The sequence below is a fragment of the Pinus tabuliformis genome, chromosome 3_2 (assembly GCF_031772625.1).
Source record: "Pinus tabuliformis cultivar Carrire ecotype Pingquan chromosome 3_2, CPIR1, whole genome shotgun sequence".
Lineage (NCBI taxonomy): Eukaryota > Viridiplantae > Streptophyta > Pinopsida > Pinales > Pinaceae > Pinus > Pinus tabuliformis.
In genome coordinates this window covers 59,589,696-59,615,157 of record NC_142302.1, presented here as the reverse complement: position 1 = coordinate 59,615,157, position 25,462 = coordinate 59,589,696, and the positions used below count along the sequence as shown (strand labels likewise).

The 25,462-nt window shown below is 35.9% G+C and overlaps 2 pseudogenes; both read right to left on the bottom strand.

Annotated features, from left to right (window-relative positions):
* Positions 1-3,813: 3,813 nt before the first annotated feature.
* Positions 3,814-5,178, bottom strand: LOC149179830 (phospholipase A1-Igamma3, chloroplastic pseudogene; annotated as a pseudogene).
* A 14,732-nt stretch (positions 5,179-19,910) lies between these two features.
* Positions 19,911-21,275, bottom strand: LOC149179829 (phospholipase A1-Igamma3, chloroplastic pseudogene; annotated as a pseudogene).
* Positions 21,276-25,462: the final 4,187 nt, after the last annotated feature.

The following is a 25,462-nucleotide window of genomic DNA, read 5'->3' as shown; positions in this document are numbered from 1 at the left end:
GACCCATCACAACAACCGGTCATCTCACCCAAGTCTGCTATCTTCGGTTTAGTGAACTCGGTCACCCAACCATATCATCATGTCATGAGTCCCTCCATCATAGCTCCTCCACCAAAGTGTCCACCAAGACTATCTCTTGGTCTCGGCCATGAGAAGTCCACCCAAGCATCATCAAATGTGTGCCCTTCAATCTGTCCATGAGTCATGCCGGGCACTTAGCCAATCTTCCATATGGCTAAAGCATGACCCATTCCTCCACAACGATCATCATGTTCCTCCCTTGTCAAGGGCCTTTGTACCTTCTATCATAAGGTCACAAACAACCCCAACAAGTCCTGCAACAACCGACAATCCTTGCTCTTCATCACCATCATCATGAGGCTCTTCCTCATTCATCCATGTCTGCAAACTGCATGATCCTGGTCCAACTTGATCAATCTCAAGTTCATCCTCCATCGTTGTCATGTCTGCAACATCTTCAAACATCACGGCTTCCTCTTCCTTGATAGCACAATCTGCAACTTCACCTTGCTCCATTGTCCATCCAAGTTGAAGAAGTTCGTCTTCAACATTCTTCTCCAAGACTTCAAGTTCCTTTCGGATCTGGGGCTTCTCTTCCTTCAACCTCTTCAACCTGTATAAGGTAAGAAAGAGCTTCCCTTCACCTTCTCCCAAACTTGCCATGTCTTGTCATTCAGCTTGGTCCAAGCACTAAGCTTCACCTCTGCTAAACCTGCTTCCACTGTCATGAGCAACCCTGCTCACCAGCTTCAACCGAGTTCCCTGCAACCATGAACCGGCCCTTGTTCCACTTGTATGTGAAACTAGCTTCCTTCACCTGCAAGTCCCTGCTTCCACTGTCATCAACTGTCAAGCTTCTTCAACCCTGAATCAGCCTGCTCTGATACCAACTGTCACGCCCCTACACCTGCGGTAGTCTTCCAACCGCTTATAGCGAGGTGCGGCACCACCGAACACTTTCTTTTCACCAATACTTATGTTCGTGGACTATGCCTACTTTCACTTTAACATTACTTAGCTTGTGTTTCGCAACCAAGTAAACATACATTTATCCTTTATACCAATGAAGCCCATACTCATTCATTATCCATAGCAATTATAACAAGAACAACAACAATTGCAACAGTATAAAGGGGAGGGGCAACTCCCCGTAATGTGAGTCTGCCCGAATCAATATATTATATAATCATCATTTTTACAATGTACAGACTAAGTCCTTGGGAAACCCCAAATTTACACTTAGCCAAATTTTCACAACTTCGGCAAACTCGGTTGCCCAGCTCGTTGGCACCTCCGCACGGTCGCTGCATGACTCACCAACCCGTCGTTCACCTCGTCGCACGTCTTCGCCGGTTCGCTCTTCGTTTGGTCGCAAACGCCCAAACCGTGTATCCCTGCCCACACGCAGTCCCGCTTGCCGACTCTTGACAAACGCCCAAATCATGTGCACAACACGTAGTACCGCCTGCCCAACTCAACGACCTCCGGTTCCAACCTCTGTCTCACCTTCGTGGACACTTGCACGATGGGCGGGCGCTCACTCGAGTCGCCAAGACACCCACGCCAAGTCGCTGCACAAATGCCTCCGCACAATCACCTCGGGCACGCCTTGCCCAACACGTCCACCTCTCCACCAAGTGCGACACACTAGAGGAGCGCATGAGCTATGCGCTCATCCTCCTCAAAACTACGCACAAGTGAACCTACTCCAAGATAGAAGTAAGAAGTGCGAAGTTGGATGATGGAAATGAGCTCCATCGCACTCATGTATATACACTTCGCAAGTGTGGTGGTGGCTCGCCCAGCCGACCACCATATCTTCGTTTACACACCCCTTCGCAACGTTTAACGCCCACTTTCTAAGTCGGCCTGCCCGCCATCGCAAGTCGGCTTTAAGCCAAGCGTTCCACGCTCCAATCGCCATATAAGTGCGTCGCACTTCTATTATTGTCGCATAAACGTCGCAAGGTTTCGTCGCATTTCCTCCGCACGCATGGTTCGTCGCACCCGCCCGTCGCACTATCGCACGCCCGTCGCGCGCCCGTGCACGGTCACCCGGCGCCCAACCGCACCGCAGCTCCGAGGACCTTACAACCGGGGTTTTGTGCCGACCAGTTGAAGATCTGGGGTAGATGTTTGTACCAAAATATGACCAACGCCAGTAGTAAGAGCAACGAGATGAGATCCCAGGAGAAGTTGCAGATCACGAGGAACAACAAACCCGGGAGAAGCTGCAGATTAAGAAGAACAATAGACCGCGGGAGAAGCTGCAGATCGCGAGGGAGAACTTGAGTTATATTATTAAAATAGATTCTTAATATTATTATTATTATTATATTAAATATTAAAATTATAACTTAGAGCTATATATTATTATAGTAAGTTATTAATATTATAGTTATTATTTAAATGGTTATTATTATGTAAATATTTTTTTGTATTAAAGGTTTAAAATTAAATACTTATTATACTTATTTTCAAGAATTACATATTTTAATTTATTTTAATAATTTACGTAACCAAAATTTGTAATAAATTGAGTATTACTACTTGATATTTATTATAATTATTATAACTTTGGAAAAGTTAAAAGGTATTTTTATTTCTTCACCTTATAACACTCAAGTCTTCATTGGTAACTATTAATTTATATAATTATTAAATTATATATTTAAGTTATAAATTAAGTTATGTGATTAAAATAGATAGGTTATTAATATTACATAGTTATTTAAATTATTATTATTATATTTTTTATTATATTATAGTTATTATATAAATTACATAAATACTTTTACTAAATAAAATAATTTTATATTGAACACTTATTTTTATGTTTACTAGTTTAAAGAATTTATCAACCATAAAACAATAATTATTATATGATTTACATTCCATCGTTTAAACAGAGTATTGTTATCTCATATGCATTCGATCATTACACGTATTATAGAGTTTGACAATTGCATTGAAAACGCGTATTTCCAGGAGTAACAATTTTGGGTGAAAATAATGGAAATTGTCTTGGAAATTCAGTTACGGCGGTGAAGCTTTGGAATTTTGGGTGCTAATGAGTTGTTAACGATGTTGAATCAATTTCCATGATCATAAATACTATTTAAATACTTCCTGATTTTGGTGAGAATCTGGTTGTCTCAGTAAAATTGTTCCTCTAGTTAATATTTGCGAAAAATGGAGTTGTTTTATGGAGGTGTATGAATTGTTTTATGGACGTCTGCAAAAATGGTTAGAATCTGGAGAGACCGTGTTTAAATCATTGTTTTTAATATTGCAAATAGATTCAGCATCATTAAAAATTATTAAAATATTATCAAAAATTATTAAAATACTTAAAATTGTAAAATTTGAAAATTTTTATTTAAATTTACAAAAATCCATATCAATTTTTTTCAAAATATAATTTAAATTTCCATAACTTAGTAAAACAGCATAAATATTAGAAGACGCCATTAATCTTTTTTTGGGCTAAATTGTTCCTCCCGTCAATGCCAGCGAAAACAACTTCGGCTTTACCCTATCAATAAAAAAAATGTACATCACGTATTAATTTATAAATGATAACGAGTGAAGAGCTGGCCTTTGTAGATAAAGGATCTTCCTTTTCAGATTTCCATTTGCCATGCATCGATTAGTTTGAGAGTTTTTCAATTTGTCATGCATCGATTAGCTGCTCGTTGTTATTTGATTAAAGTTGACTGGCATGGCACCGTAATATTCAATTAAACAGTTCAGTATAGACATCACACTTGTAAATTACAAAATACGAATTGGTCATATCTGGTGCGGTTCATAGTCCGCATCGGGAAATCGAGGAGATCTAGCAGGCCATGTCCATTTACCATTTGCGTTTTTTACTAGACCTTTGTTTCCTTCATGCCACCAGCGGGACGGAATATGAAGGCTATTGATCAATAAGTCACAGCTCTTATTGACAAGAGCTGGATCCCTACCTGAAGATTTGAAGGATTTGTTTTCCCCAACGTAGCCATCCAGCAAATGGAGATAAACCTCTAAATTATGAAAGTCAGAGAGATTATGAGTGGGCTTCAAGAAGGGAGAGTTATCGTTGTGCAGGCAAACCTGGATACCCACATGAAAATATGTCCAGGGAAACCAACTGAGTACTTTGCTCACCCATCCCATGTTCTCGTTCATAAAAAGACCAGGGACGTTAGGAACAACATCGTGCTCGTTTACCAACCTCAGAACATTCACGCCAATCTCCTCCATACGTTGGGCGAACGTTGAGTTTCCTACACGGGGAGAGGCGAAGGCAAAGACGGTGACAGGAGCACGTATGCCCTGCATCTTAACTATTTCTTTAACGTCATATGCACTTAACGTTGCAAGCGCAGCTCCTAAGCTGTGTCCTGTCAATGTTACGCTCAGCCTCTCGTCCTTGTATTGTTGCAGCAGCCGTGTGATCTCGCCCGCCACAATATCCCTGGCGCTTCTACTGCATTTTTTAGAACCCTCATCCGCGGAAGTATAACAAGACAGAAATCCCTTTTCTATTCGGACAGTTGGATCTGCAATTTTTTGTACATTCACATGACCTACTGTAGGGGGCAGTGGAACTAATATGTCTTTGAAATTTTGCATCCATTCTTGCGCTGTTCGCGTTCCTCGCCACGCAACCACTATGTCTCGTCTTCCCAGCCTCTCTATCTCATTTGGATCCGTGCAAACCGCAATAAAGCCTATCCAAACACCTTCGTCCATTGATTTTTCGCCAAAAGAGGATCGTAAAGCACCAACATTTGCGTATATATATTTGGTTACTTGATAACCGGAATGAGGGAAACCCATTTTCTGGAAAATAGAGCTTTTACTGTGCTTACAAGTTCCATAATATTGAGAATAGTCTCTGTCATCAAACGCGTCATAGCAAAGCTGAGCAAATTCTCCGTATCTGAGAATCTCAGCTTTCAGAATTGGATTCATGGGATCAAGCAATCCTTTCCAAGAGTTGACACCCTGGATATCTCGCCACAAATAAGCAACTTGTGGTAGCCCTGTCTGTGCGGGTTGATCACCATCTCCATTATTTATTGCCGGGGAAGAGGGACTGAATGGATTCTTCATCTGTAAACCCCACAAATCCTTTCTAGAAAGGGGAAATGCAAATCGAACCATCGTATTTCGGAGTTTACAATTAGAATTCAGATGCTGCATGCAGTTTTTCGAAACAAATTGTGTAGGAGGCTGCGGCTTTTAATGGGTTTCTTTTCGGAAAGATTGTGGAGATAGAATCGATTGACAAGGATGAAGTAATCGTTAGAGGGTATATATACAATCTTGACATACGGAAGTTTAGAAGAAGGATCACAATGAGAGTTAGTATTCGTGGACTCATGTTGAATCAAGGACCAGAGTCAGACCTACCAATCTCATAAACCCGTGCACCCGCGATTGACTTATTGCGTTGTGAAATTTTGTCAAATTATAATGGAATATTAGAATCGAGAGAGAGAGTAGAGAAACCATGATTAGTAGGTATTTGCACACGATTTGCACTTTCTTTGATTCTAACGAGCTAGAATTTACATACAATGGCCTGGTCTGGCCTTTACGCCCTGGATGTAAACATAAATATTCTATATTTATATCTGAAGGTAACTTATTTTTAATATTTTTAATTTTATTATGTGGTTTTTAGTTATTTATGATTACGAAGAATATATATATATATATATATATATATATATAAAAGTCAAATACAAATACAAATGAAAGTGAAAAACACAAACCTTATATATTTAGAAGTAATATATTTAATATAATATTAAAATTCTTCACTATAAAATTATATAACATTATAAAGGGCATCTCTAAATAATATTTGTAATATTTGTTGATTGATAACTTTTTTATTTATAAATATAAGATATTTTTATAGGCTAAAATTTAAGTGAATTATTTATATATATATATATTTTTTTTGGGTATAGTTAGTATAAGAATATGTGTTATAAGAGGTTATATGTTTAAGGTGAGAAGGGGAAGAGTATGTATATTTTTATAAGTTTTAGTAATAAAATAGCTATGTGGAGGTAATAAAATAGCTATGTGGAGGATATCCCTTGTCTCATAGAATATTATACACTAAAAAGTATCAAGAAGTAAGGACTACACTCTAATAGGATATACAAATTGTAATATCCCTCATGTATTCTTATTATTTTATTATAATAGAGTAAGAGGACATGTACTATTTTTTAAAGGAAATCGTAACCGTACATAAACACACATGAAGTCTTAGGATGTCATAAAATGTTTGATCTAGAAGGAAACAAAGGACTATTAATTCTTTTATATCTACTTGCAATTTGAAATTCTCCTTATCATCAATTTCCACTAGATTCATTGTCAACTTCAAATTATCATATCCTCAGGCTAGAGATTTTATCACTGTCTTTACTATATTTATCGTGGTTTGGTGTGGTGTTTTGGAAATTCCAAACCACCACCACCACTCACTCGCAAACCTAGCACTATAAGTAGTGCATTATGTCCATGGTGGCTACCAGCTCTGCATGTTCCTCCTTTTTAATTCTCTCAGGTGTTTCCATCTGATCTAGTAAAGGCTGGATTAATTCTCAGCAATTCTCGAGGCAACAATGTTGAATTTCCTACAGGTTAGTTTCCAAAAAGCTGCCAGACCCACGACTCCTCTTCCCACCACGCTTCATTCCTCCTCGCCTCTGAGCCTGCGGAGGTTGCCTGCCTTTCCTCGTCGCATGTCCACCACCTCTACATCCCCCTCACGCACCAGCAGTCGGGCACCTGGAACGTCCCGTAACCTTGCCTCCCCAACTCGAGCCAGCACCCTCCTACGCCGAATTCATTGGTGGGATGACCAATTTTGGATCTTCATGTCGTACCAAGTTATGCTTCGTAGGGAGAAAACACTAACCACACCACGGGGACGGTCTCTTCCTAAAGGGGCCTATGATACCACAACAGTCACCACAAACAGGAAAGCTGGAGTGGCCACCCACTGACTAGGCGAGCTCAACTCCGAACCACCACCAACTCCTCTCCGAAATCCAAACCCTTCTGTCACCTGAGAAAGAATGTGAACCACCAATACTTCTCCTGAAACAGCACTTGTTTCCCACCACCCTTCGCCACTCTACCTATCGAATCCACTGTGGAAGTGGCTAGACAGAGCACCAAGGTGGTTGAATTCCAGGCTCATAGTGGTCTAGATGAACCCCACTCCGACCAAAGCACACCAACACCCTTCTCACTAAATACTTCGAAACTCAACCCAGTGAATTGCAGGAGATTAGCTATCCTTCACCTGATATATACCAAAAACCACAAGAGCCACAAGATGTGGCTCCACTCGGCCCACCAGAGACTTCCCCTATGCACCCACTAGAAAACCAGAATCCCACACCTTCCAAATTCAAATTGAACCAAAAAATTCAGGTGGTTATTGTTACCTCAATCCATACTGCACCAGACCAGAAAATCCCAGGGAACCTTTCCAAGGACAGGTGCAGGACCAGACAACCTTGCTCGAACCCAGAGAGAAAATTCTCTGATTGCCTCCAAAACCAAAAGGCGAGACTCCTCTACCTTCATTGTTGCACATAAAACCACTCAGACACATGAAGCTGAACCACCACCTCAACACGAAGGTTGTTCAAATTACCCATCTGTCACCTTAGAACATATCCTCCCACACTCGATGAGGTGCTGGGTTGTTTCACATGCTCGATATTACTCACCTGTGATCGCTTAATGAAGTGAGGGGACTAAGGGGCTAAAACCCCTTCCACTTGCCACATGACTACCGACGTGGGCCACGCGGTCCTAGGATCACACCCCATTGAGAAATTATTTTATTATTATTACTAATGTTAACATTATTAATAAAAAATTAATTTAAAGATCATTAAAAAATTAATAATATTAATATTATTAAAAATTTAATATTATCAAAAGTTTAATATTTTTACTATTAATTGATAATACCATTAACATAATATTAACATTAATATTAATAACAATATTTGATATTAATATTAATGAATGTTATTATTAACAAACATGTTTTGATGTTAAAATGTTATAAAAATTTATCCAACATCGCAATTCAAAAAATATTGTTTGACATGGAAATTTGGTTGACATTGTGTCATGTGACATTACGTTGCAATGTATCTAATGGCACAATATTAAAAACATTACTGTAATGTGATATTACAAAACTAACAAATAATTTATCCAACAGTGTGATATTGGTGCAATTTATGCAAAGTCATAATGGGACAAACATTGTCACAATATGACATTACAAAATTAACACCGTGTTGTGGTTGTGCAAAAAAAAAGAATTGTGTGAAACTACTATGAAAAAAGATGTTTGGAAATTACGACGAAAAAAATCTAACATCACATTGTGACAAATGAACAAGGGTGAGATAGAAACAAACATCACATTGTAACAAACATGTAATGGTTTCAGAATGATACAAAAAATTTATTCAACGTCGTAATGTGAGAAACATTATCCAACTTTGTAATGTTACAAACATTGTCGTAATGTCGCATTACATTGCAATTTATCCAAAATCACTATGTGACAGAAATTGTCACATGGTGACAAGCATTGTTGCAATGTGACATAAATTGTCGCATTGTGAAATACATTGTCACAACGTGACATAAATTCCCAACCTATATAATTGTTTTTTTTGATAGTTTGACTTTTAAATATTTGAATTGAATCTCATGATTCATATAATATTTAGTAACACACTAATTTCCTATTCATCCAATCTCAATATTATATATAAATTTAAAAAAAAACACTTTTTTTGAAATATAATCTTTTTATAATATTTTACAAAATATAAAAATAAATATAATTTTTTATAATGTTATACAAAATATAAAAATACTACTTTATAATGGAGTTGTCTTTAGTGCGATTTTTTGGATTTTCCGGTGACAGAATTCGGCAAAAAAAATTGTGGTGAAATCTTTATTTGTGTTATTTAAACTAGTTTTTTGCGTCTATATATGGATTAAGCACCCTGAAAAACCCTTAGGGCACTTCTATTGTGTAGGGTTTACCCATCAAACTTGTAATTTTAATGAATTCTAGCCAGATTTTAGAGAAATTACACCGGAAAAATCCACAAAAAAATCACACTAAAGACCACTCACTTTATCATGTCATATCTATATAATTTTTAAAAATATACATTTTTAAAGTATAATTTTTCTAAGAAGGTTATACAAAATATAAGAATACTAAAGGAAAAAATATTAATATTAATATTATACTAAATCTAATAAGCTCACTGTTCAAAACACTGTTTGACTTGAATTTTTAAAAGGAATATGTATTCACTGTTCAAAACACTGTTTGACTTGAATTTTTAAAAGGAACATGTATTCATTGATAATTAAATTATTTACTTATATATAAAATATTCCTAAATAAGAAATCAATACAAAATATTAGTTTCTTTCCTGACCATCTCACTTATAAAAATATTTTTATATTCATAAATAAGAAATCAATACAAAATATTAGTTTCTTTCCTGACCATCTAACCTATAAAAATATTTTTATATTCATAAATAAGAAATCAATACAAAATATTAGTTGCTTTCCTGACCATCTAACCTATAGAAATATTTTTATATTCATAAATAAGAAATCAATACAAAATATTATTATCTTTTCGCAGATAATCTCTCTGCAGTGCGTTCCAGTGTACATATACTGTGGAATCAGCCGGTCATACATCCCTTCCGTAACGACGCACGATTCCTATTAACTAAATCCTTGATAAATTTATACATTCAAAATTGTCACAAAAAATTTAATAAATGTATACATTCAAAATTGTCACAAAAAATTTAATAAAAAAACATTCTGCATTCACTTATAGACTCATTCTATGTTGGTGTCTAAATAAATCAATAATAAAATATCCCCATATATTATAATACGGCATACCAAACTATAAAGTATGCCGATATACTATCCTATACCAGAGTAAGACCTACCAATCTCATAAACCCGTGCACCCGCGATTTCCAGCGATTGACTCATTGCGTTGTGAAATATTTTCAAATTATAATGGAATATTACTGGGATTTGCGCACGTCTTGCACTTTCCTTTATTCTAACGAGTTGGAATTTACATATAATGGCCTCGTCTGCCTTTGATATTTAATCATTTCGCTGATGAGGTGCGTGCATACATTTAGTCTGGTCTGTATTGCTTCGAGAAGCCGAGTATAGTATAAGCGCATATTTTATTATTAATTTATTTTGACACCAACATTGAACTAGGGTATATGTGAACGGATAATGCTTTTTTATTAATTTTTACTACCACAAATTTTGAATGAATAATAAATTTATTATTAATATTTTAATTAATAGAAATTGTGCACAGCCACGGCACGTATGTTGAGTGGTTGATGCCACAGTATCTACTCTGATGTATACTGTAACGAGCTGGACATGGTATATATTTTTAAAAATCATAAGTTTAAGTTGTTTAATTTGTAAAGATGTAGTGCCTCAAGATTCTTTTAGGGTGCTAAATCCATTTAAAGTGCATTTTAAATAACAAAAAATCACAATCTTGATAGAAATTGCATTGAGATTCTGGACAAAAATCTATTTTGTGTATTAATCAAACCACGAACCATTTTTTAATATATATTAAATACTATATCTTGATTAATAATTCTTTTATTTATAGATATAAAATATTTTTATGGGTTAAAATTTAAGTAATTACTTATATTTTTTATTTTTTACTATAATTTGTATAAAAATATATGTTATAAGAGGTTATAACATATATGTATGGTATGTCGCAAGTTCAAAACTAGAGGGGAGTAGAGTATATATGCCTTTGTAGACTTAACTAGAGGGGAGTAGAGTATAATTCCTTCGTAGACTTAGCAGTCAAGGCTTTGAAAGAGCGGAACCATGTGAACACTTTGTCCTTCTTCTTCAAGAAATAAATCCAAGTTTTGCGAGAGAAGTCATCCACAAATATAGCATAATATAAATATCCTCCCAAAGATGTCACAGGAAACATACCAAATAAATCAGAATGAACCAATTGCAAAATATCGGTAGTATTGCTCTCACTTGAGGGGAATGGTCCCCTTGTATGTTTTCATTTGGTACATCCCTCACGAACACCTTCATGTTCAACTTTAAATTCAATCATACCTATCACGATCTTCCTTACGTCAGGTAGGGCTTTATAATGTAGATGAGTAAACCTATATTGCCATAATTTAGATTGAAGAGATGTGTCACAAGACATAGCTCCCAATGGACTTCCTCCAACTTCATATAGGCTATCAACCCTGAATCCAAGCGTAAATGATTCTTTGAAATTTCTCTTCCAAACACATACCTTTCCATTAATGAATGCTACCTTGAATACTTTTTCCTCCACTTTCAGGATAGATACCAGGTTCTTCTTTAGATTAGGTACATATAGTACTTCTCATGGATGAATGGTATTATCTTCAATCAATTGAAGAATAACATTCCCAACTCCTTTCATGGGATAGGTGGCATTGTCTCCAAGAATGATTTCCAAATATGTATCATTTTCAATCAGATTTGAAAGAGCTTCCTTATACCCAGTGAAGTGCCTTGAGGAACCACTATCAATCGACCTATTTCCCAAGGTATCCGCAGGAGAGGCAGTAGAGAGCGCATATATAAGATAAAATTATTTTTTCTTATTATGTACAACATTAGATTCATCATACCTGAAGTTTCTTGATCTTTTGGGAGGTCGACCATTTCCATGTTGAGTAGCGGGATCATTCCTTTTCACTTTCTTGTTGAACCTACCATTCCTTTTATTGTTGTTGCCCATGAAAATGTTGCAGTTGTTGTTATCATCATCTCGAGGTGTATCCCTTCTATTAGGACATTGCCTAGTATAGTGGCCAAACCTGTTACAAATGAAGCATCTACCCTTTCTTCCATCTTTGAATCCCGATCTTCCTTGACATTGCTTCTTTGAACCTACATTGTTCTTATTTGTAGCATAAGCGGAGAATGCAATAGGATCATTCCTATTTTAAGGCATGTCTCTTTCTATCATCCTTGTTTCTTCTTGAGTACATCTAGTCAACAATTCATCAAAACTTGGAATTCGGCCATTGTTGAGGATAGTAGTGTTGAACACATCCCCTTCACAAGGGAGACCTCCAAGGCCAATGAGAGTGAGCTCTTTATGAGCAATAACTTCTCCAATTCAAAGAAGATCATTTTTTATTTTGGTGATCCTCATGATGTAGGATTGGATATATTCTCCTCTTTCCTTCTTTATGTCCTTCAACTTGTTCTTGAGAAAGAGGACTTGGTTTTCATTGCTAGCTTTGAACATGCTAACCAACTTGTCATACATATCCTTAGATGTGCCCAAATCATAAACAACAAAATGCTTATGAATATAATCCCTAATGATCTTCTTAGCTTTGACTTCACCTTTCTTATAATTTGTCTTAGCAATAGCCGGTACATTTGAAAGAGGTTCTATAATCTTTCCCTGCACATAGTCCATAGCATCATTCTCTTCCAAAGTCAAGTCAGGGGACTTCTTCCATGCATTATAATCAAACTTATCATTGAGCTTGTCATCAGATTTGAAGTAAGATGAGGAGGCCATTGAGTCTTGTCGTTGATAAAAAAATCTCAGTGATTTCTCTTCTTACTCTTGATTAATATTTGTCTTCACCTCAGCTCTAATACCATAATAATTATAGATAAAAATTGTATGCTCTATGCTTTAGAGAAATTTACTTCAATTTTATTAGTAGCCCAATATCAATTTTTAGATTAGCAATCACATTAACATTGATAGTAAATGGAGATAGGACATAAATAATAAGCAGAAGATAAGGCAAGGCAAGAGGACACTATATTTGGCGGATGCTAGGGAAAAACCCCAATATGGGGAAAACCCTTCAATCAAATCTTCTTATTATTCTTCAAAGTTCAGCAGAGAGAGAGAGAGAGTACAGTATACAAAATTCACTTGCCCAAAGATTGTGAAAACAGTCCAGTCAAGCTACAGTCAACATGATGCCCTAACTAGAAAGTCAATGTTGGTCAAACCAACAGAAATTCTCTTTCAATTTATCTTAGTCAAACCCAATCAACTTGGCCTCCAAATATAGTCCAAATCAGCCCAAAACAATCCCGAAAAATCTGGTCAAACTTGGTCAACGCACAGTCAACTTCTATGGTCAACGGATCTGCATTAAATGGTGGTCAAACAACTACAAACACGTCAGCTTTTGTGCCAGGAGTTGCAGTCTATGAAAAGCTAATTTCGTGCCTCAAAGATGTTGTCAAAAGATGAAGTTTGACCCTCAGTCAACGTTGGTCAATATCCCTATAATAGTGCAAAAAAAGCTCTGAAATTTTAGGCTTGCAATTTCAGTCAACCCAAGTCAACGCACAGAGAAGAAGAGCTGCTCTTGCTTGCTGTACGAACCAATGAGGAGAGGAGAGAGAAACATGAATGATGATGAGTGACCAAATGAGGAAAATGACTCCTCTATATATACACAACGTTGAGGGTGAAGAGACACATTTGTTGGGCTTCATGAGCCTACAGTAGACTTTTGGCCGACCTTGACAATTTGTCCATAGAAGAAATAAATTCATAATTCCATTTGTTCTTGTGAGAATGAGATGATATTTAGATAATTACTACACCTCTCGGAAAGAGGAATCCAATAAAAATATCATCTTCATCATGTGAGTTGTCCTAGGTGAGTTTGGCCCTAGTTTCCAATTTTAACAAAGGTCCACCAGATGGATGTAAAACAATATTTCTAATGGTGTTATTGAGGGGGAGTTGTACATTGAGCAACCAAAATGTTTTGAGACATTTGATCAGGAGTCTCATGTGTGCAGACTCAAGCGAGCATTGTACGGTCTCAAACAAGCACCCCATGCTTGGTACACTAGGATAAAAAATTATCTCATTAGTTTGGGATTCACCAAAAGTGAAGTGGATGTGAACGTCTATTATATTTTGGTAGAAGGTAAATTGCTTATCATTGTTTTATATCTTGATGATTTAATATTAATAGGTGATGAGCAACTAACCAACACTTGAAAGGAGGACCTTGAAAGGGAATTTGAAATGAAGGACATGGGTCTCATGCACTACTTCCTCAAGCTAGAAGTATGGAAAGGTAATGGGGAATCACTTGTGTCTCAAGGGAAGTATGCCAATGAGATATTACAGAGATTCTACCTGGAGAGTTGTAAGCCCATGGAGACACCTCTAGCGATGAAATGGAAGAAGAAGACTACCACTTTAGGTGAAAAGGTGGATGCTACCATTTAACGATAGTTAGTGGGTTCACTAATGTATCTCATGAACACACGACCATATATGTTCTATGCAGTCAACGAGTTGAGCCAAGATGTGGTTAGGCTAACCAAATTGTATTGGAAGGAAACTAAGGATGTTTTACAGTACCTCGGAGGCACTACCTAGTATGGATTATGGTACAAACGTACACATGGATACACATGGAATGAAGTTGTGTGTCTTCATAGATGCAGATTGGGTAGGGTGTCCATTCGACCGAAAGAGTACATCTAGTTGAATTTTCAACGTTGGGTCCACGACAGTTTCTTGGTATAACAAGAAGCAAATATTTGTGGCGCTCAGCTCAGTAGAAGAAAAATACATGACTGTAAGTCAAGTAGCATGTGAGGTGGTATGGGTGAGAAAGATACATCTGGGATTGTTTGGTAAGATGATCAATATAATTGTGATCTATTGTGACAATCAAAGATGCATTAAGCTCTTTGAGAATATGGTATTTCACGATCGATCCAAGCATATAGATATCTAGTATCATCATTTACGGGACTGTGTGCAGAGGCGGATAATGTTGCTACAATACATCTCAACATAGGAACAACTTGTTGACATCTTAGCAAAGGCTTTGTAAAGAAGGAAGTTCGAGTTCCATAGGTGCAAGATAGGGGTGGTTGATAATCCCTTTCTTCCTGAGAGGGAGTGTTGAGAAGTGCAACAAGAAAGTCTCAATTTGACTTTGCCTTTGTCAAATTGAGAAAATTTGAAATTCCACATCAACAGACAACTTGGATGTGGTTAACTTGTGTGACATGGCTCTTTTCATTCAGTTAGCTCAGTAAATTTGAGTTAGAGGGCTTGGAGTCCAGTTAAGCATGTGTGATTGCTAAATTTTAGTAATCCAGTTCAATTATATCTAGTTGTGTTCAGTTAAACTAGTTCTAATAATTAAAGGAACTAATGGAAGGTCAGTTGTGGAGTGGGACAACCATCTAACTTAGTGATCATCCAATTAAATGATCAATCAAGCTAAAATAACTAGTGCATGTAGAGAATTTGAGTTCCCTGCTGTGGTGGAGATTCCAAGGTAGTGTAATAAGCAGTTGTATATTAGTTTGAGTGTACAAGTTTTGTGTGTAGTCGGATGATCAATCCTTGGGAATTGTGCAATAAATTGAAGGAAAATTCCTAAAACACAGGGGCTCATTCTCTAGGAATTGCGGAAGGAAATAGGGGCTCACGAAGAGGTAGAAATTGACTAAGTCTGGATCGAAGCTTCTCATTGAGCAAAGAGATAGGTTATTCACTTACAGTTTGAGCTCAAAATGAGCTAGCAGTTGTAATACATCTTTATTTATCCAATTAATGAAAAGAGACTTGAGGGGTTTTTCCCACTTGGGTTCACCTAGAAAAAGCACTATGCATGAGTGTTATTTCTTATTTCATGTCTGAGATTGTCGTTCTAAATTGTGAATTGAATTTTGTAGATCACTAGAATAGAATTGTGTCTCTTGATTTAGATTAAAATTTCTTGAGCAGTTGCAATTCTATTACCAAATTTCTACATATTACTTTATACGTTTTACAATCATTACACCAAATTTCTACATATTACTTTATACTTTATACTTTATAATCATTATAATCCCTATTAAAATTTAAAAAAAGAATCCGCTACACTTGTGCCTCTTAACTTTTCAATGATAACTATTTTCTATAATTATTAATAATTATTAGATTATGATGATGATGATGATGATGATGATGATAGTGGTCAATGTCCACTGAGACCAAATTGGTTTATCGGACTTATAATTTTCTTAGTTTTTAATTGTCTGGCTACTCGTCTTTCTTGGCAAGATTGCTGCTGTAGCTTTCCTTTTTTCTCTATGGTCTTCCAACTTCCTTTATCTTGCATCTAATTCATCTCTTCTGGTTCTTGAGACATTGGTGTCTTAGCTTCACGATCTATTGTGTTCGTCCTTTTGAAGATAATCGAAGAAAAAGATTCGTCTAGGAGATCTGCTTTGCTGTTAAATGAAGATTTATTTTGTGCGGTATTCGAATCCTACTTTTGATGTTTGAGGGGTTGTCGAGTTCACTTTTTTGTTGTTGGGCGAGGCTTTCTCCCTGCTTGTCTTGAGAGTTGTTTCTTTCTTGCCCGATTTTTTATGATTCAGAGTTTTCTCTAGAGTATTCTTCTTTGATGACAGTGTAGTGTTTTTTTTGTGCTCCTTCCCACCATGTAGATCTGTGGTGGCTTTTTCTAGCAAAATTTTTCTGGGAGGCTTTTGGGCAATTTTTGGCTAGATGGCCTGTCTCAAAGCAAGGTTGACATCGGAAGAGGAAACTTTCATAATAGAGTTTCTGGTTCCACACATAGTCTTTACTTGTTAGGTTTATTTCAGCTGGGAATCGGGTGTTGAAGTCCATTTCCACACAGATGCGTGCATAGGTGGTTCTGGCATATTCCTCTGTTTTTAGGCACCTGCAGTAAAATTTCCCAATTTCATTTCCAATGGATTTTAGCGAGGAGAGATTACAGATATGCAAGGGTAGGCTTGGTAATCTCACCCAAACTGGTGCTAAGGTTATGACTGTTGTTGAGGGATTGAATGATGGGTTCCATGGCTTCATGAATAGGCCTGAGTTTTCCCAAAACCAATGGCCGAAATCTAGAATACATCGTTTGCTTTCAGGATTTTCAAAATCTACTATAAAGAAACCCCTAGCATAGGGGTAGATATTAATTTCATTAGAAATGACAAGCTTCCATACCTCCGAGATCCAATTGTGGAGACCTGTCAGCTGCGGCCAAAAACCATTGAACCGACAGATTAGGGAACTTTCAGAGAACTTCAAAGTCTCATCGAGTGAGGGCTGGACCACCTGGATAGTGGGAGTTGGGGCTTCACTGACGATATGGGCAGGAGCTTGCCCTCCAGAAGCAGACAGAACTGAGCCAACAACTACTTTCACGAAGCTGGGAGCCATATTTTACTTGCCCGTAGAACCCAGCCGCAGAGAAATAAGACAGAAGATTAGATCTAGATCTAGTCGTAGAAGATTGAATAGAATATTATTAGATCTACAACCCAGCCGTAGAAAAATAAGGCAGAAGATTAGATCTAGTTCTAATCACAGAAGATTAGATCTAGAACCCAGCCGCAAAGAAATAAGGCAGAAGATTAGATCTAGATCTAGCCATAGAAGATTGAACAGGTGGTTCGTCTATGAAATTGGTTGTTGCCTTTGATAACCCCGCAGCGTGAGATAGCGGAGAGTGCTGAAACACAGCATGAGATAGCAAAGTGTGCTGAAACACAGCGTGGGAGCCGAGACCCATCCGCAGAGAAATAAGGCAGAAGATTAGATCTAGATCTAGCTGCAGAAGATTAGATCTAGAACCCAACCGCAGAGAAATAAGGCAGAAGATTAGATCTAGATCTAGCCACAAAAGATTGAACAGTTGGTTCGTCTATGAAATTGGTTGTTTTCTTTGATAACCCCACAACGTGAGATAGTAGAGAGTGCCAAAACACAGCGGGGGAGCTGAGACCCAGCCACAGAGAAATAAGCCAGAAGATTAGATCTAGATCTAGCCGCAGAAGATTAGATCTAGAACCTAGCCACATAGAAATAAGGCAGAAGATCAATAAAAAGATATCCACAATTTCCCAATAAACTGTTTGCCATTCTAAAGCAGGTCGTCCAAGCCATGCAACGCTGCGTCGAGGACAACGATCGTAGACCCCACTGCCAGTGAGCGGAAGATGATCTCCTTATATCCCTGTGAGCAGGAGCACCAGGGTTGTGAGCATACCCAACTGGCTAGCGCCGGCCAGTTGAAGATCTAGGGCAGATGTTTGTACCAAAAGATGACCAACGCCAGCAGCAAGAGCAACGAGATGAGATCCTGGGAGAAGTTGCAGATCGCGAGGAACAACAGACCCGGGAGAAGCTGCAGACCGTGAAGAACAGTAGACCACTGCAGATCGCGAGGGAAAGCTTGAGTTATATTATTAAAATAGATTATTAATATTATTATTATTATATTAAATATTAAAATTATAACTTGAGCTATATATTATTAAAGTAGGTTATTAATATTATAGTTATTATTTAAATGGTTATTATTATCTAAATACTTTTGTTGTATTAAAAGTTTAAAATTAAATACTTATTATACTTATTTTTAAGAATGGCATATTTTAATTTATTTTAATAATTTAAGTAACCAAAATTTGTAATAAATTGAGTATTACTACTTGATATTTATTATAATTATTATAAGTTTGGAAAAGTTAAAAGTATTTTTATTTCTTCACCTTATAACACTCAAGTCTTCATTGGTAACTATTAATTTATATAATTATTAAATTATATATTTAAGTTATAATTTATGTGATTAAAATAGATAGGTTATTAATATTACATGGTTATTTAAATTATTATTATTATATTTTTTTTTATTATATTATAGTTATTATATAAATTACATAAATACTTTTACTAAATAAAATAATTTTATATTGAACACTTATTTTTATGTTTACTAGTTTAAAGAATTTATCAACCATAAAACAATAATTATTATATGATTTGCATTCAATCGTTTGACACTTTAACAGACTATTGTTATCTCATATGCATTCCATCATTACACGTATTATAGAGTTTGACAATTGCATTGAAAACGCGTATTTCGAAGAGGTAACAGTTTTGGGTGAAAATAATGGAAATTGTCTTGGAAATTCAGTTACGGCGGTGAAGATTTGGAATTTTGGGTGCTAATGAGTTGTTAACGATGTTGAATCAATTTCCATGATCATAAATACTATTTAAATACTTCCTGATTTTGGTGAGAATGGGTGGTCTCAGCAAAATTGTTCCTGTAGTTAATAATATTTGTGAAAACAATTTAGGTTTTATTTTATCAATAAAAAATGAGTTGTTTTATGGGGTGAATGAATTGTTTGGACTGTAAAAATATTTCAAAAAATCATGTAGAGACAGTATTTGAATCATTATTTTTATAGTGGAAATAAATTCAATATTATAAAAAATTATTAAAATATCCAACAATTTTTACTTAAATTTACAGAAATCCATATCAATTTTTTTCAAAATATAACCTAAATTTCCATAACTTTCAAAGCAAAGCAACATAAATGTTAAAAAAATTTGGCTAAATTGTTCCTCCCGTCAATGCCAGCGAAAACAACTTTGGCTTTACCCTATCAATAAAAAAAAAATGTACATCACGTATTAATTTAGAAATGATAACGAGTGAAGACCTGGCCTTTGTAGATAAAGGATCTTCCTTTTCAGATTTCCATTTGCCATGCATCGATTAGTTTGAGAGTTTTTCAATTTGCCATGCATCTATAAGCTGCTCGTTATTATTTGATTAAAGTTGACATGTTTCTACTGTTTGTATGACTCGCATGGCACCGTAATATTCAATTAAACAGTTCAGTATAGACATCACAAAATAGGAATTGGTCAGATCCGGTGCGGTTCATAGTCCGCATCGGGAGATCGAGGAGATCTAGCAGGCCATGTCCATTTACCATTTGCGTTTTTTACTAGACCTTTGTTTCCTTCATGCCACCAGCGGGACGGAATATGAAGGCTATTGATCAATAAGTCACAGCTCTTATTGACAAGAGCTGGATCCCTACCTGAAGATTTGAAGGATTTGTTTTCCCCAACGTAGCCATCCAGCAAATGGAGATAAACCTCTAAATTATGAAAGTCAGAGAGATTATGAGTGGGTTTCAAGAAGGGAGAGTTATCGTTCTGCAGGCAAACCTGGATACCCACATGAAAATATGTCCAGGGAAACCAACTGAGTACTTTGCTCACCCATCCCATGTTCTCGTTCATAAAAAGACCAGGGACGTTAGGAACAACATCGTGCTGGTTTACCAACCTCAGAACATTCACGCCAATCTCCTCCATACGTTGTACGAACGTTGAGTTTCCTACACGGGGAGAGGCGAAGGCAAACACGGTGACAGGAGCACGTATGCCCTGCATCTTAACTATTTCTTTAACGTCATATGCACTTAACGTTGCAAGCGCAGCTCCTAAGCTGTGTCCTGTCAATGTTACGCTCAGCCTCTCGTCCTTGTATTGTTGTAGCAGCCGTGTGATCTCGCCCGCCACAATATCCCTGGCGCTTCTACTGCATTTTTTAGAACCCTCGTCCCCGGAAGTATAACAAGACAGAAATCCCTTTTCTATTCGGACAGTTGGATCTGCAATTTTTTGTACATTCAGATGAGCTACTGTAGGGCGCAGTGGAACTAATATGTCTTTGAAATTTTGCATCCATTCTTGCGCTGTTCGCGTTCCTCGCCATGCAACCACTATGTCTCGTCTTCCCAGCCTCTCTATCTCATTTGGATCCGTGCAAACCGCAATAAAGCCTATCCAAACACCTTCGTCCATTGATTTTTCGCCAAAAGAGGATCGTAAAGCACCGACATTTGCGTATATATATTTAGTTACTTGATAACCGGAATGAGGGAAACCCATTTTCTGGAAAAGAGAGCGTTTACTGTGCTTACAAGTTCCATAATATTGAGAATAGTCTCTGTCATCAAACGCGTCATAGCAAAGCTGAGCAAAGTCTCCGTATCTGAGAATCTCAGCTTTCAGAATTGGATTCATGGGATCAAGCAATCCTTTCCAAGAGTTGACACCCTGGATATCTCGCCACAAATAAGCAACTTGTGGTAGCCCTGTCTGTGCGGGTTGATCACCATCTCCATTATTTATTGCCGGGGAAGAGGGACTGAATGGATTCTTCATCTGTAAACCCCACAAATCCTTTCTAGAGAGGGGAAATGCAAATCGAACCATCGTATTTCGGAGTTTACAATTAGAATTCAGATGCTGCATGCAGTTTTTCGAAACAAATTGTGTAGGAGGCTGCGGCTTTTAATGGGTTTCTTTTCGGAAAGATTGTGGAGATAGAATCGATTGACAAAGATGAAGTAATGGTTAGAGGGTATATATACAATCTTGACATACGGAAGTTTAGAAGAAGGATCACAATGAGAGTTAGTATTCGCGGACGCAGTCAGAATTACTATTCGTGGACTCAGGTTGAATCAAGAACCAGAGTCAGACCTACCAATCTAATAAACCCGTGTACACGCGATTTACTTATTGCGTTGTGAAATTTTGTCATATTATAATGGAATATTAGAATCGAGAGAGAGAGTAGAGAAACCATGATTAGTAGGTGTTTGCGCACGTTTTGCACTTTCTTTGATTCTAACCAGCTGGAATTTACATACAACGGCTTGGTCTGGCCTTTCGGAAACTCCTATTAACCAGCTGGAATTTACATACAACGGCTTGGTGTGGCCTTTCGGAAACTCCTATTTCCACCATTATAGCCTTATTAATGCGCGACTACATGCGCATGAGATAGTCGCTGATGACTAGATTAAAAAATAAATAACGAGGCGCATATTATATCGAGCTATCTCCTGTACATGTAGCCACGCATTAATGAGGCTATAGCAGTGGAAATAGGAGTTTCCTGGCCTTTCCGCCCAGTCAGAATTACTATAAGTGGACTCAAGTTGAATCAAGAACCACCAGAGTCAGACCTACCAATCTCATAAACCCGTGCACCCGCGATTTCCAGCGATTGACTCATTGCGTTGTGAAATAATTTCAAATTATAATGGAATATTAAAGTCGAGAGAGCGTAGATTCCTGGGATTTGCGCACGTCTTGCACTTTCTTTTATTCTAACGAGTTGGAATTTACATATAATGGCCTCGTCTGCCTTTGATATTTAATCATTTCGCTGATGAGGTGCGTGCATATTTTATTACTAATTTATTTTGACACCAACATTGAACTAGGGTATATGTGAACGGATAATGCTTTTTTATTAATTTTTACTACCACAAATTTTGAATGAATAATAAATTTATTATTAATAATATTTTAATTAATAGAAATCGTGCATAGCCACGGCACGTATGTTGAGTGGTTGATGCCACAGTATCTACTCTGATGTATACTGTAACGCGCTGTACACAGATGAATAGCGAAGGAAGAAAAAAAATTATCTTATTATTCTTATATAAAGCAATAGTATTTTTATTATTTTTTAATCTATAATATAAATATTTTATATTTATATCCTAAACTGTAAGTAAATTATTTATAATATTTATATTTTTATTATATGGTTTTTAGTTTTATATTATTAAGAAGAATGTATTTAAAAGAATATATATATACATATGAAAAATTCAAATACAAATAAAAATGAAAAACACAATATTATATATTTAATAGAATATAAATATTTTTTACTATAAAATTATAAAGATTTAAAATTATAAAGGTGGGGATAGAGGCTTTCTACACTATTTTTTTGGTTTAGTGCTTGCTTCAATGTGTTCACTGCATCTTTGCAGTGTAAGAAAGAAGTGTTTGGTGTATTGTGGCATGCTAGTAAGCTATAATTTGCTAGTTATTGGTATAATTGTGGATTGTTGCTGGTTTCCTATGATTTTGGGAATATTATTTGGCGTAAATTCTGATTTCTCATTTGTTGGTGATTTATTTTATGTTGTGTAATTTTAAAATGGTTTTGATGGATATGGTTTTAGTTTTATTGGGTGGTTAGTTTCGTGAAAGTCTATTGATTTTGGTCCTATGCTTGATGTAATTTTCCTTTCTAGTGGTTAAGGAAAGTAATGTGGTTATGAGAATAATGAGTAACAATATGTAAAATTTAGTGTTTTTTTGATATGCAATATGAAATATGTTTAACTAATTTTTTTTGTCTTGGTATTAGTCAATTAATTAATTAAACATTAAGAAGTATTTTTAAGTATAGTTTAAGTAATAGATGAATAAATTTTTTTGACCATTTTTTCCCATTAATTTTGTTCAAACATGGTACATATTTTTAAAAATCATAAGTTTAAGTTGTTTAATTTGTAAAGATGTAGTGCCTCAAGATTCTTTTAGGGTGCTAAATCCATTTAAAGTGCATTTTAAATAACAAAAAATCACAATCTTGATAGAAATTGTATTGAGATTCTGGACAAAAATCTATTTTGTGTATTAATTAAACCATGACCCATTTTTTAATATATATTAGATAATATATGTTGATTAATAATTTTTTTATTTATAAATATAAAATATTTTTTTGGGTTAAAATTTAAGTAATTACTTAATTTTTTTTTATTTTTGACTATAATTTGTATAAAAATATATGTTATAAGAGGTTATAACATATATGTATAGTATGTCGCAAGTTCAAAACTAGAGGGGAGTAGAGTATATATGCCTTCGTAGACTTAACTAGAGGGGAGTAGAGTATAATGCCTTCGTAGACTTAGCAATCAAATCATTGCGCGGAGGTGAGTCCCTTTTCCCACAAACAAGGGGATCTTATAAACCAATTTTGTGTTTGGCTTCTGTAACCTTAAAATCCGATAATAATAACATATGTTTAAGGTGAGAAGGGAAAGAGTATTTAAGCTTCTATAAATTTTAGTAATAAAATAGTTATGTGGAGGATATCCCTTTTCTCAGAGAATATTATACACTAAAAGGTAAAAAGTAAGGATTTCACTCTAATCGGATATACAAATTGTAATATCCCGAATGTATTCTTCTTATTTCGTTATAATAGAGCAAGAGAACATGTACATTTTTTTTAAACGAAATCATAACCGTACATATATACACATGAAATCATGAAATCTTAGGATTTCATAAAATGTCTAGTCTAAAGGAAACAAAGGACTAATAATTCTTTTATATCTACTTGTACTTCAAAATTCTCCTTACCATGAATTTCCACTAGATTCATTATCAACTTCAAATTATCATATCCCCAGGCTAGAGATTTGCGCATTGTCTTTATTATATTTACCTTTTATAACTTGATGGATATGTTTCTTATTGTACCAATAACGTAAATCCATTCTTCTTTTTTCTCTCTTTCTTTTTTATATTAAATAAGGGTAATATAGACCTATTAGAAGATGTACGCTTACATAAAGGTTTCACTCTATTTACCTAAGATACAATTGTCATGACTCATGGTTACAAGAGTTTCCTTAGGTTTCAATGGGTTGCAATTGCATTTTTTATTTATTTTCAAATGACATTAATAATACTATCGTAGCTCAATGCAAATGTATCGACCCTTCATGAGGCACTCCACGATGTAAGGGGTCATATACATATACACATAGTATTGATATATTAAGTTGGTTTACACCTCTATTCATATTTCTTGTTATTAAAGGAATGTTGTCGAACCTGAAACTTCTAGTTAAATTATATAAGCAACACAAAGATCATATCTAACAAGCTGATACGTGGACCTTAACCACATGACGATTGTGTGAATGTATACGTTTTACGCTTAAGATTGATGGTGGAGGTGACCTAGGGTTAGCTTGGAGTAACTACTTGCAGCCTCCCATTGTTCCAATTCTCATTTACACCCTCACAGCTTGAGACAAAACTTTGCAACTTAGAAATTCCTCGATTCCATGATTATAATGCCTCTTCTTCAATTCGAGGGTCGAAGCATTACATTTTGATTGTTTTAGGCAATAATAGTGCTTGGAGAAACTCTACTTGCGACTGCATGAAAATTTAGTTCCCGAGGGTTGGTAATGCGTATTAAAAAATTGAAGACAATGTGTTAATGCATATATACCCTTTTGCAATTTTTGTTCCCGGTCACTCTTTGGAAGGTACATTTTAGCTCGACAATTACTTTTTCTTTCATTGCCTTTACCTAGGTGAACACTACCACTGAGGTCTTTCCAATCATAGTGAGTTATTTATCGAACAATAAACCAAAAGTGGCCACCATTGTGGGCATAGGTAATAATTCTACTAAGCAAACCCTAGAACGAATTCCTTAACAATTTATATCTTCAAACCACTGTCAATTTATGACTTTTAGGAGTAGGTTGCAACATCCTAACCTTCACATGGGAGATAATTTTTTGTGTTTAATGCCTTCCATTAAAAAAAAAAAAAGG